The 13,134-nt window shown below is 42.3% G+C and overlaps 1 protein-coding gene across 2 annotated transcripts in view; it reads left to right on the forward strand.

Annotated features, from left to right (window-relative positions):
* The window catches only part of MYL10 (myosin light chain 10), an 88,866-nt gene that overhangs the window by 35,772 nt on the left and 39,960 nt on the right, over positions 1 to 13,134 (forward strand). For both annotated transcript variants that reach the window (XM_027690786.1, XM_027690785.1), the window contains exon 3: positions 6,617 to 6,796. The gene's annotated coding sequence lies outside the window, so the exon portion shown is untranslated. The remainder of the gene's footprint in view (positions 1 to 6,616; positions 6,797 to 13,134) is intronic.

The raw sequence follows: 13,134 nt of genomic DNA on the forward strand, positions 1-13,134 counted from the left end.
AATATTTATGGACGTCAGTGCCTACTAAGTACCCAGTCAATTTGGAGAATACAGCTCCAGTGAGAAGGCTTGGTTGCCTTTAAAGTCTTGGCCAGGGTGGGACAGACCTGTTAGCTGAGAGATACTGGAAATCTGATTTTTTTATCTCTTGGTTTGCCCCTCTCCTTCCCCTCTTTGTGTGGGGTCTGTCCATGCCACCCAGGATTTGGAAAATGGATCTTATATTGGTGAAGTTTTTGTACTGACAGAATAGACAATGGAATCCTCTGAATCACGAGGGGACAGGTATGGTATGACCTGGTTAACAAGATAATTCAACTGAAATCTGTTGGGATTTTTCACCTGTCAGTCAAATAATTAAAATTATTGATATATTTTCTATAACAAAGTATAACCTCCAAAATGCTGTCATTATTCATACTGGGTCCATTTTGCCCAGTGTAGAATTCCCATGTGTGGCTTCTGCATTTCTCACTCCTTCAGAGTGGAAATGAGAATTAACCCAGCTCTGGGTTTACTGGTGGGACAGTCCAGGGTGACTTTCATACTGGGGGACATCTGAGGCTCCCTGTGACTTCTCCAGCCTGGTCAGAGCTGCTCCCATGGAAGAACTGCTGCTGTTTAAGACAAAGAAACTCCCTGCTCAGCCTTTACCTCAGATAATATTTCAGCCTTCTGCTTTCCTGCTGGAAATCAGATCCTTTTTGTCACAGGGCTCTCTCCTGCTCTTTGACTGGATGACAAGAGTTTGTAATGGTTGAGGTTCAAAGAAGTGGACACCTGGATTTTTTTTTTCTTGCTTTTTTTTTCCCCCAAGAAATCAGCACACCAGCTCCTGCATTTGAAACAGGCACTTGGGGCATAGTGGTGAGTGAGAACTTTGAAGTATCAAGCTTTTACAGGAGCAGAGATGGCTGAAAATAAAATTAAATTCTGAAAAAACACCCCGAATTCAAGAATTTGCAAATCTGTTTGAACTGACTCAAGTCATCTAAATAATTTAAATAATTTTGGAGGGGTTTTTTTTGTCCAGCTCTGTCTCCTGCAGGCTGGAGCAGCCAGCACTGGCACCAATGACAAGCTGCTTTTGTAACACTTACTGCAGTTTCCTGCTCTGGTGGCCTGTGAATGGATGATTTTCTTTTTTTTTTTTTTGCTTAATAAACAGCCCTCACGTATCTGTCTGAAACTCACACCATTAAAGCCTTAACTCAGCAATCTAAAATGATGTATTTTTTCCCCCTTACCTACATGTCAAAGCATAAACATCAGCCTTAGTAATAAATATTTCTATTTTATATGGATCTTTTTATGCCTTTATCCCAGTTGTATTTTCAAGGCTAAGGGCTTCAGTATGAGAGTCTTGCTGCATGTTTAACAAAAAATAGTGAAAAATATGATATGCTGATGTGGAGATTATTATACATAAATCATTGAAAAACGCTCTTTTTTAGAGAAGAGAATCACAAAAGGAGTCATTGACCTGAATAAAAGAAGCTCAGCTGTACTCCAGAGAATTTGCCATTTTCGATACATGTTAGTGCTTGCTAACAATTGTAATTTATTAATCCTGTTCTCTCTTCTTTTCCTCCCTACTTGCACATTTGATTTTTACTGTAAGCAAGAATTGCGTTTATTTCCTAAGAGCGTAAATTGATCTTCTGGTCACTGATAACCACTAAAAGCTATTTGATAGTCAAGATAATCCCTCCAAAGACCCATAACCAAAGTAGGTAGAAAAGGCCTCCTCACTAGATCATTCCATTTTAATATTTCTAAGAGAAAAAAGCAGTATTTGCATCCTGAAACAGAGCCAAGGATATTCTGGCCTGATTTGCAGGTCATAACTCTCCTCATGGTCTGTTTGGAAACAGAAGCTCCCTGCCTAGTGCAAATTGATGTAGCCCTGCTGCCCCAAATGAAATACAGGCAGCTCTGCTGAGACACTCCAGGATGGGGAGCAGTGATAGGATTTTTTTCATATCTCTGGAAAACAAGGATGTCTGTTTTGCTGTTTAAATGGGAGCTGAACCCTGAGAGATTGTGGCTTCTCCTGCAGAGAAACTAGAGACGGTTTAGACAATCCAGCTACACTAATAGATGAGTTTTTTATTTAGATCTTGAGTGTATCTGTTGTGTAGAGTCTTTACTTGTTCAGGAACTATCAGGCCCCTGCTTTGGCATCCCAAAGCTTCCCTCTAAATCCAGTGTTTGCCAAACGTGGATTCACATCCATGTACAGATGTATGCACGTGCCCACCTGCCTTTCTCCTCATGTCTCTGTTTTCCAAACGGAGGTGCAATAGCTGAGCATTTTATTCCCCCAGAACTAAATTCTGCAGAGCAAGAGACAAGGAACTAAACAGTTCAGGGTGGGGGAATCTTATAAATATCCAGCTCTGACTTGTAATCTCCAGATGTCTGTCTGAAATAGGAGCAGTTTTCTCTCTCCCAACGCTTCTTCCATTTACCTGTAGAAGTGCCTTTGAATGGAGCTGCAGTTCCAGCACCATGTTTTGTTTCATTTAACAAATGCTGCCGTTTTTATACGAGCTGTTTTCTTCCTTTGTCAACGTACTCAGAATGTGTCTGAGGAGTTTTTCTGAGCACCTTCCCTGCGGTGTGTTACTGAAGAAACAATGAGTATTTAACTGATCGTTAGTGCTTGGCTTTCCCCTTCAGCTGCAGCCGCTCTGTTTCTGAAGGTAGGCTGTGATGTGCCTGCTGACTATTTAAGTTTTAAACCTTACTCAGGTTCAGTAGGTGCTGTGTAAAGCCTAGTTCTTCTCTAGTCTGAAAATGACTTTTTTGTCCCTGTTACGTGGCTGAGATGAGATGCTTCCTTCCTAGAACACTAATTACCCCCCAGCTGCTCCTCTTTGGTGCTTATAAAAAATGTTGGGGAGAAAAAAAGTTATGAAATAAACCAGCATGCAAAGAGAAATAACGGAGAAATACGTGGAATGTTTGTGCCATACATTTTAGCAAATGTGGACACCAGAGTATCTGTCTTTGTAGCTAAATTTCTATATTCTTGCATTTATTGAATCAGCAATGTCCCCATTCATTATGTAACACGAGCAGCTGGTCAGCCTTTCATGTGATGTACAGTTTCCTTTCCTTCTCAGAGTAAAGACAGAATAATGCTATTATTCTTCAGCACCTTTCCGCTAATGTTCCTTTAGATTGTCATCCTTACTTCTGTGTAAATGCAGATCCTAATTTAGAAGAATTATCTTTGAGTAAAGCGTTATTTTATCCTGGTAGGGTTGGGAAAGGGCTTCTTTCCAAAAGAGAACTGTTGGACAGGTTAAAGAAACTGTTGTCAGCATCATCCTTTTTGTGTGCCTGAGCAGTTTTGGAAAGAGGGATGTAATTATTGGCCTCAGCCAAAAAGAGGGAGGGAAAAGCCTGTGTTTCACAATCCTTCTCTCCACCACAGGTATCTCTTTGGGCTTCTGAGAGAACCTGCCACTACCTCCCTCAATATTAGGAGATCACAGTATTCTTCAGCACACTTACAGGTCATGCCTTCCCCCCTTTCTCCCTTCTTTCACTTCTTTCTGAATTTATTTACTCTTTGTGTTGGAGAAAACTTGACACTATCAAAAAATGGGTGTTGGTAATTTGAAACCTTTCTGGATGACACCTCACTATTTTCACTCACCTGGTCCATCCCACATGGTTTTGTAATAATTAAGACCACGGTGAGGAGCAGTCGGGAGCTGAAGGGAGTGGAAACCAGTTCTCCAGTAGCTACAGAGCTGTAGTAAAGAGATCATCTGATTCCAGCTGTGCAAGGACCTTGCACAATTCCTGCCGCTTTCTCTCCAAGACCAAGAACAGAAAAACAAACCATTAAGAAGCAGCAACATACAGAAGGTACAACAGCAACCCACTGACCTTTCCAATGTGTGCTCCTGCCATGCTTGTCTAAATTATGTTTAATAGAAAGAACATGGCTTTTATCTTCTATTAAACAAACAAACCCAACAACCCACTTTGGGGAATTGTCAGAGTTTGGGGTCAGCCTCACAGCCTGTTGAGGTAACAGAAAATGCTTCTCACTGTGTGTATATTGGTTCCTTTTGTAGAACTGGTTGCAATGGAAAAACCAAAGTTGGGCACATTTGAAAAGTCTGGTATCAGACCAAGGGCTCCCTTCTACAAAATGCTGAGTAAAGCTGGCTAGAAAACAAACATCTGTTTAAGGAAAAATGGGAATGTTTTAGAATTTCTGTCTCATCAAAATAAAAAAAAGTCTGCTTTTTGAAGAGAAACAAGTGAGCAGAACTGAGGTTCAGCTCCCAGCACACCAAAGCCTGGTGCTGAGGGTATTCCTGTAGGATGTAGGAGACCAGCATTCATGTCCATGGTGTAAAACACCTCCTTGACTGGGATCAACAAAATTGCTCCCGTTGGATTGATTCTGACTTGATAAAAATCCCATTCCTTGGGGCAGAGGGGACAGGATGACCCAGAGGTTGGGGTATTTGCAATGACTGTGGGAAGACTGTGTCAAATCCTTGCTCTGCTTTATTTGAAGCCAACTCAATCTTTCCTGTATCACATGGTGTAAATCCACATCACCAGGGAATGTAACCACTGGGCTGCTGGCTATGCTGGGATCCTTTCCCAATCAGTCTTTGTCCATCAGTCTCAAGCTGGGTGGGAAGATTCCTCCCAGCAAGCATTTTGTGAAAATGATGTGTTTCCCACAAAAAGTTTCAGTTCTGAGAGATCAGCATTTTCTGTCTCCCCCTCACCCCAAAAAATGGAAAACCCAACCCCCTCTAGTTAGAAAATGCCTGACTAACACCAGCACTGAGCACTGATGAGGTCAAGTGACTGCTTGCCTCCTTCCAACATTTGTGTCTTTTTATTTCAAAACACTTCCAGAGCTGCTTTTCTGGCAGGAAATTGCAAAAAAGCCAAGGCTGCATTTAAATAGTGCATTCAGCTGCAGCTTGCACCAAGGGCAGTTTGGAAATAATCTTTATATGGAAGATGTTGTCTCAAATACCTATTGAACACATTGAACCTCCCACATGCCTGATCTTCCTGCTTTGCACAAAACATAAAATTTAGCTCTTAAATACCAGAACCAGTACCTAAGAAAGAGGCCTGGAAAAAGTAGCTTTAATAATCAAACCCATAAATCCACCCAAAGGGACTTTCACTGTCACGTGATGACTAACTGGGAATGTGTATGTTGAGAAGGGAGGGGAAGAAAAGATAAGATGGTCAGAGGGGTCTAAACCACAGATTTTGTTGGCATTAGAAATGTGAGCACTGCAGGCAGCAGGTCCATGGAGCAGCTTTCCCAGCCAGGAGATCACTGTTTGTATTCCTTCCTCTGCTCTTGGTCTATTGAAGGGTTCTCAGACAAATAACTTTCCCCTTTGTGCTCCTGTTTCCCTCCCTGTAAAGTGCTGTCAGTGACATTTGTTGCCTTTGTAAAGCACTTTGAGATCTGTGGGCAAAAGGGATGTGTTGGAGATTTTGTGGTTCAGAAAAGGAAGAAGCTGTAAAACTGAAGTTTGAAGTCATCCTTGTGTTCCCGTGTCTCTTTGCTCCTACTGGTATTTTTTTCTTTTGGGGAGAAAGTGGTGATTGCAAACGAGTGGAGAACAGTCAGAAGTCAAACCTTGCTGTCAGTTGTATGCAGGTGTGTGGAAAGGAATTCACAGGGGACAGATGGTGACAATTCTCTGGGTATCCCATTGCAAAATGTCTGGAGCTGAGCAGAATGCTGGGTCAGAGGCAAACCAGTGATGCTGAGCTCAGAGTGAGCCTCTCCCCAGCTGGCATTCAGATCAGTCATCAGCCCTGCCCCAAAATTGTCCTGTGGCTGATCACACAATTTATCCTGACCCGAGGGCTGCCCTGAGCTCCATCTCAGCTCCTTGTACTCCCCAGCCCAGCTCTGGCCAGCCCTGGGCACGTTCTCACACTGCTCCCTCCTTCAGGTTGTTATTGCTGGTGCTCATTTACATGGTCATAACAACCATCCCAGTACACAGTGATGGTCCTCAAAGCTTCTGGTGTTCACAGACAGGGCAGGTGCAAACAAGTTGAGTAAAACAAGACTGAAGCAAAGATAATGTGCATTGAATAGAAATCATGTAATATTAAATCAAAAAGCATTTCAGTGTTGCTATTTTCCGCGTCTAGGTCAGAATAAAAATTGTTTTAATGCCTTTGAGCCCTTATCACCTCTTGCCAAGGGCCTCGCCAGCAATCAATAATACAGCCCAAGCAGCTGTATTTGGAGACTTTGTTCTGCCATTTGATTTCTAAGCAGATTTTTCACGACCAAGATAGAGAATGGAACAAATGACTATTCAAGAAAGCTTGTTATAGAATGAGATCCTATAGTCCTGTCCCACGGCTTATGGTCCACATGGAAGCCCAGCTGAGAAATCCAGTGTTGCTTTATCAGCAAAGTCACAAATATTTACTGAGAACAGGAGTCAGATGGGAAGGACTGTCTGATCCAAACTATGCATAGCTGCCCTAAGCATGAAAACAACTGTTTTTTCTCATTTTTTCTTGCTATATGGGTGGTCTCCAGTGTTATCCATAAATAATCTATTTTTTTGTTAACTTTGTACAGGATAAAGAGGATAATAACCGTACCAGCTTCACCAGCCTGTGGAGAGAACAGCTGAAGAGAGCATGTGAAATTGCTGTGATGAATAGCAGAAGAGGGAAAGGCTTCTTGCAGTGAGGGAGATCTAAGCAGCACATCAGGCCAGGAGGAAAACAGAGAAAAAAGTTTTTTGGATGTAACCAGGTAGGTTGCTAGGGGTTGTGTGAGGAGTGGTGCATGGTATCAAAGAAGAGAAAGCCAACAGGTTCTTTGTGCAAAAGAAAACCAAAGGAAAACGAATGCAGTAAAATATGTGACTTAAACCTTGTCTAAATTAAGAAAGAAAAACTAAAGTGCTATTCCAAAGACAGAGCTTGAACTCAATCAAAGAAAAGAGATTCTAAAACAGTAACAGAGAACCTTCCTCCTCTTTAGAGACACTCAAAGAGAAAATAGGACGTGCCTTTCTATTAAAATATGTCTTGCCAAGGAGGAAAGGCTTGAAACCTTTGTTTCAAAGATATGAACCCCACTGTCTCTGGTTGACTGTCTCAGCTCAGGATGCAGGGATGGGCAGCAACGGTGGTGGCAGAGCACTTCTTGGGTCACTTGAAAAGCAGTGACCTAGGAGCCTGTATTCCAGAGGCAAGATCAAACTGTTCTGTCTAAGACACTGACCAAATTCCTGGTGGATATATAGGATATATGCAAACCACATCTACAACATCCCAGCCTCGCCTGCTAAAGGATCCAGGGAGCTCAAACCAAGGAGCTATAAGTTGATTGACCCCTTTAGCCCAGATCCCTCTGGTAGGAATTGCTGAGCTTTAATCTGACTGGCCAGACAACACACTCACCTTGGCCTCAGGCTGATTGGACTATTTGCTACCAGCAGCAACCCCAATGTTAAAGATCAACACATCAGATAAATATTAACAAAATTTCAGGCCAACAGCAGTAAAATGCTGCCATGTGGTGAGATTTTTTTCCTGATCTGTAGCTGTCACTGGGGTGAGCTTGTGCTAGTGACCTCTTCTCCATTTCACTAATGGCAGCTGTAAACCTGCTCTATCAACAAGCTGCTATGATGGGACTACCTTTGCCTGTCTCTGTACATGTAGCAACCTCTTCCTTCTTCCTAAAGCCTCTTGGAAGCTCACACACATCGTGGTGGGACACTGACTGTTGCTGGCTTAGTGGTGAACAGATGTCAGGGAAAAATGGTAACAGGAGAAAGTCAGAAAAAAGTATGTTCCATCAGGGCCTTCCACCCATCAGAGGCACTAGAAAAGTGCAGGAGGGTCTTTCTTCAGGTTGTTCAACAGCCATCAGGACATTTGGGTCATTCTTGAACTGGGGTTTCCTCAGGATATAAATGTAGGAAGTCACTTTTCCACAAGACTATTGGTGGAGTTTGTGTAGGTGAGAGTGTGACCAGTCTTGGACTAGAACTGCAGTGTGTCAAATCCTCTCGGAGGGAGGCCTAAAACTTCTGGGTAAGTGCGTTACCAGAGGAGGTATCTGTGTACCATTCATGAAAATAATTATGCATTTCAGAAGACACTTGATTTTTTAAGTAGTTCTTGAATCCCCAAGTGCTTAAATCACTTCTGAAGGTAAAATACTGACTCTTCAGTCAGAAGCTTTTGAAAGTATTATCCTCTGTGTTTTCCCAGTTATGTTCCTCTTCAAGCTCTTAAGTGATTTTTAAAGGCACTGATCACCCACAGGTTGTGTTGCAGTTGCTGACAGTTGTGAGCAGTCAGCACCTCTGGAGAAGTTGAGAAGTTTGGTGCCTCAGTTCATTTGTCTGTATTTTAAAACTGTGGCCTCTGCTTTTATTGACTTTTGAGACAGGTGAAGATGATAAAGTGAATGAATATAAAAAGTGCAGCAGAGCATTAAAAAGCAAGGAAGATGATAAGAAGAGATTGTGGCCGAGATTAAAAGGCAGGATTTCATTGGGATGTTTTCCTTATGCCAAGACCTCTTTTCTATTGCCTTTTTTTTTTCTTCATATGAGGTTGCATTGAAAAAGCTGCATCCTGACTCTCCCACATCCCTGTATTTTATCATAGTCACTGATGCACATCCTTGTAAAAGGCATGTTAAATATTTTTGTGGTTAAATGTCACCTGGCTTGGTGGAAGCAGAAGCCTCACATATAGGGCTGGTAGGAATGAGTCATTTTATAGGTTACAGTCTCTGCTGCTCCCCCTCATCTGGACCTGTTCTCATGCTGAATCCAGCAAGGTCCTGTCACCAAAGCCACTTAAAACCTGGAATTTGTGCTACAACATACTGTAGTTGTGTCCTGCAAGCAGCAGTTCTGAGCTGGGACTGTGTTCCCTGGCTGCAGTTCCTTGTACTCAGACTCCTCTGAGGCTTTGTGGTGTGTTTCTTATTCAATTTTGGAGGCCTGGACAATTCTGCTGCTTGGATCTCCTAAGTTAAACAGGGTCAGACCTGGTTAGTTCTTGGACAGAGTGACCTCCAAGGCAAACACAGGCGTTAACCTGCAGGAAGTGTGATGGTGATTCAGGAGGTGGCTCAGCTCCCTCAGAGTCAGGATTGAACTGGCAAATCTCTCCAGGGTCAGAAAGTGCAGTCCTGGCAGAGATGGCATCTTCCAAAGGTCAGGGCAGGATGGAAAACCAATGTCTGTTTTGTTTGCAAGGCCATGAGGAAAAGTTCCTGCCCTAGAAATGAGGCACTTCTGCTGTGATTAAAGAAGTCAACAAAACTGGGAAATGACCCTTTGAAAAGATCACACATCTGGGATTCCAGGAGGCCACAAAACACCCTTGGGCTGCAAAAGGTGATTCTTTTATAGCCCTGCTGCACAGTGGAGTCAGGCCTGCTCTCTGTGTGAAGAATGTGCCTCCTTTACATGCCAAAAATACCAGCTGGATTAGCATGATGGGCCAGTACAGGTTGCATCAGGACTCCTAATTTCCCTCCTCCACTGTAGCCACGTAGTTACACTCCCTGCCCACAGAATCAGTCTAAAACTGGGAAAATGTAAGAGGCCTTAAAATGGACAGGACAACTTCTACTTGCCTTCATCAAACTGCTTATCCAGATACTGTTCTCTGCTACATGGAAGGAGGAGAACAACTACTGAAGGGTTTCTCCTCCCAACCAGGATGAAAACAATCACCTCCTCTGTGTGGACAATTGTGTCCAACAGTCTCTTAGAAGAGGTCAAATTAAGCAGGAGCAATCAGGTCCTCTGTAGACTTGATACAGTCTGTGGCTTGTCTCAGATTTTCACTTAGGTTACCTTAGAATGAAGTCTTTTTTGCTTAACACTTTTTGCTTAACACTTTTTTCCAAGTTTCCAAGTAGAAGTGAATGAGAGTTCTTGTGACACAGATCTTTTCTACCTCTTTGGACGCTGCCATATTACACCTGGCTCCAAACTTCAGCTCTCTGAATGAGAAATAATGCTGTGGTTCCTCCCCCTAAAACTGGACGATGATCTCACTAACATCAGATTTCTTCATGTGAAATTCCTTTCTCAAATCACTGTGAATGGATGTGCCTGAAGATGAAATCTACCTTTAAGGTAGATTTTCTCTTCATGGAGGAGAACCTTTTCAGTAAAATCACTGATATTCCTCACCTGCATTGTTAGTCTATTGATCATTAATTTATTTTACCTTTATTTGGCACAGTGCTGAATGCATGATGGACTATAAAGTATTGAGTCACTGATCATTACTGATTTATTGAACCCTGTAGTGGGAACAGAATGAAACACTGCTAAGCCTGTTTGAAAGTAAAGTCAAGTGAATGTAAAGCACAAGCTTAATATAAGTGCCTGCTTAAATGTCCTAAAAGAAGGATGGATTTCTCATCCTTTAGGACTGCATTAAATCACAGGGGTCAAAATTCAGGGTTTGTTTCCCTGAATCAATCACCTCGGTATAAATGAGCTATATCTGATCTCCCACTGATGGTGCTTTCCCTGCAGACAGGCACTTGGATGCTCCAGCTCATCTGCTGCTTGTTTTGGTGAATACAGCAGCTCTATGTGCATTTTTGCCACTTGCAGCTGGAATTGTCACTTCCTATTTGAGAGGAGAATGGGGGGAGCAAGTACAATTTCTAAATTTTTGTAGGTTTAGGCATCTTCACGACAGCTTTACTGAGCTTGCTCATATTATGGCATTTTTTTGCTCTTCCTGGCATTTTCTCCTTTTGAAGTCATTAAAACCAATTTCATATTTATAAATAAAATGTCCTAATGCATCTAATATATGATGAGGTCTGGCTGCTGCCTGCTTTTCTTTTTAATGTTTATGCCAGGTGCCTCTTGCTTTCAAGGAACCAAGCAATGGATAAATTTAACAGATATTTCTTTTAATTAGCCCCCAAAGAGCTAGCAATGAAAAACACTATCAGAAACATTCTAGTGCTTTAGAAAATATAAGACTTCTTCACAAAGCCTCCACGCAGAATTACAGCACAGCAATAAAATCATCACTTGCATGCAGAAATAGATTGTTTACACAGGGATCTCTTACGAACTGTGCATTTATTAGTATTAACTCCTAATCACAGAAACATTTCCCCACATGCACCTGAGTAGAACTATTTAAATCAGTGGCACAACTCTGCTGCCTGACAGTAGGTACGTGCATTAAGGTTTGTAGGATTAGAGCTCCGTTTGTGTGTCTCTCTAAAAGCTTTGCCTCCTCTCAGAAAAGAGGGGGAAGGAAAATTTATATTCCAGATTGGTGTAATTACTGCAGCACACACAGTATTGGCAAACTAGATTCTCTGAATGTCTGCAACATTTCAAAGCAGTTTAAGAGAGAGGCTAAAGGCTGACAGTTTCTTATTCTGACTTATATTCTGCCCCCTCTGCTTTTGATTCTGCATTCAGAGCTGCCACGAGAACGTCAGCACTGCAATAAATATGCATTTATGTAGCACCTTTTTTTGAAGTTCTCTAAACACTTTACAGACAGCCCTTTATATTCACAGATCTCAAAGTATTTTAGAAATCTCTGTTAGTATTGTTTTCCCTCTTTTATTGAGGGAGCAATGGTTGTGTTTCCAGGGAAGTGACTGATCCAGGAACCAATGCTTTCAAATTAGGTAAATCAGAATTCTCCCATGAAGATTTTCCCTAAAAGATCTCAAGTGACTCTGAGGGAAAACATCAAGTTTTTATTTCCGTGTTGCAGTTCGCTGTTACAGGCAGGATTACACAAGGCTAATAAACCTCATGTGTGACAATAGTCAGCCTAGAAAACTCCTATCAACCAGACACACAGTAATTATCTCCACTCTGTGGCTGGGATATTGGGAAGAAAATCCAGGAATCCTGGCTCCAAAGTTGTTTGTTGTAGGTACATGATGGGGGTGTGGTATTTCTGCACCGAGTCCCTCCCACAGGTCACTTTTACACGGGGCTTTAAGGGAGACTGAATTTGTATCCTGAAGTCTATTTTTTTGGACTGGTTTATCTGGGTTGCAGTTGAATTGTCCCCAAGATGTGCAGATAATAGAGCTGTCTGTGTGCTCATTCAGCCCTGATCCTGAAATATCCCCAAAATCTGGAGCACTGGGCAGGGGAGAGCAAACCCATGCACATGAATCTGCTGCAGCCAGAGCAATCCTGTCCTGTTGGGAGGTGATGCGCTGCTATCAGGTGTGTCTGCGCCTCTGACTCATCCCATAGGATCCATAATCTTTCACTGAGGAGTCACAATCCCCTGATAATGGAGTGTACAGGGTCAGCCCACTGTATTGATCCAATTCCAGAAAGAGCTGGTTGAGGAAAAATACTCCCTTCTCTCCCCCAGCTATAAGGAAGTTCCTTCATTAGAGATCACTACAGAGCTACAGAAACATTCTCTTCCAGCAGAATATTTCCCATAATGTTGTTATGGGAAATGCCTTAAAAGTGGCAATCAATTCCTCTTTGAAGTCATTAACAACCAGAAATGAATGCAGGAATTGGTGTGAGAGGGCTGGAAATACGAGAAGATTTAAAGTGTATCTCTTACATGTGCTCCAGCAGAGAGAAGGGAAGAGATCCAATTGCTTTCCTACCCTTGGAATTTCTCTGTTGGTTTTAATAGTCTGATACCCTAATGACAAACTCCACACACACTCTGGGGTATGTTCTCAACTTAATCCATGGGGATACATGTCTGTAATACTCATTAATGTCAAGGAGCGTTAGGACGAACATAAATCTTTGCTCACTAAGATGTGAATCTAGACTCTGATGTACACCATGCACCATCAGCTGCTGACTGAAGAAAAAGAGCAATTCCAGCACCTAGAAAGTCTTACTTGAGAGTTCCTAGACTAAACAATCAATCCAGCCAAAAAAAATTGGGGATGAAATTTCTACTCCACACTTTGGGTTCAAAACACCAGCTGTGATAGAGAGCGACGCATCCCCAATGGGCTCACACAGGATGTCCATAAAATCCCTAAGAATCCCCAGTCGGCCAGACAGGCTCTCTAGTTCCACCAGAAACCTTGAAAAATAGATAAGCAGTGCATTTCTCAGCTAATTG

The sequence above is a fragment of the Neopelma chrysocephalum genome, unplaced genomic scaffold (assembly GCF_003984885.1).
Source record: "Neopelma chrysocephalum unplaced genomic scaffold, ASM398488v2 Primary Assembly neopelma1_82, whole genome shotgun sequence".
NCBI lineage: Eukaryota > Metazoa > Chordata > Aves > Passeriformes > Pipridae > Neopelma > Neopelma chrysocephalum.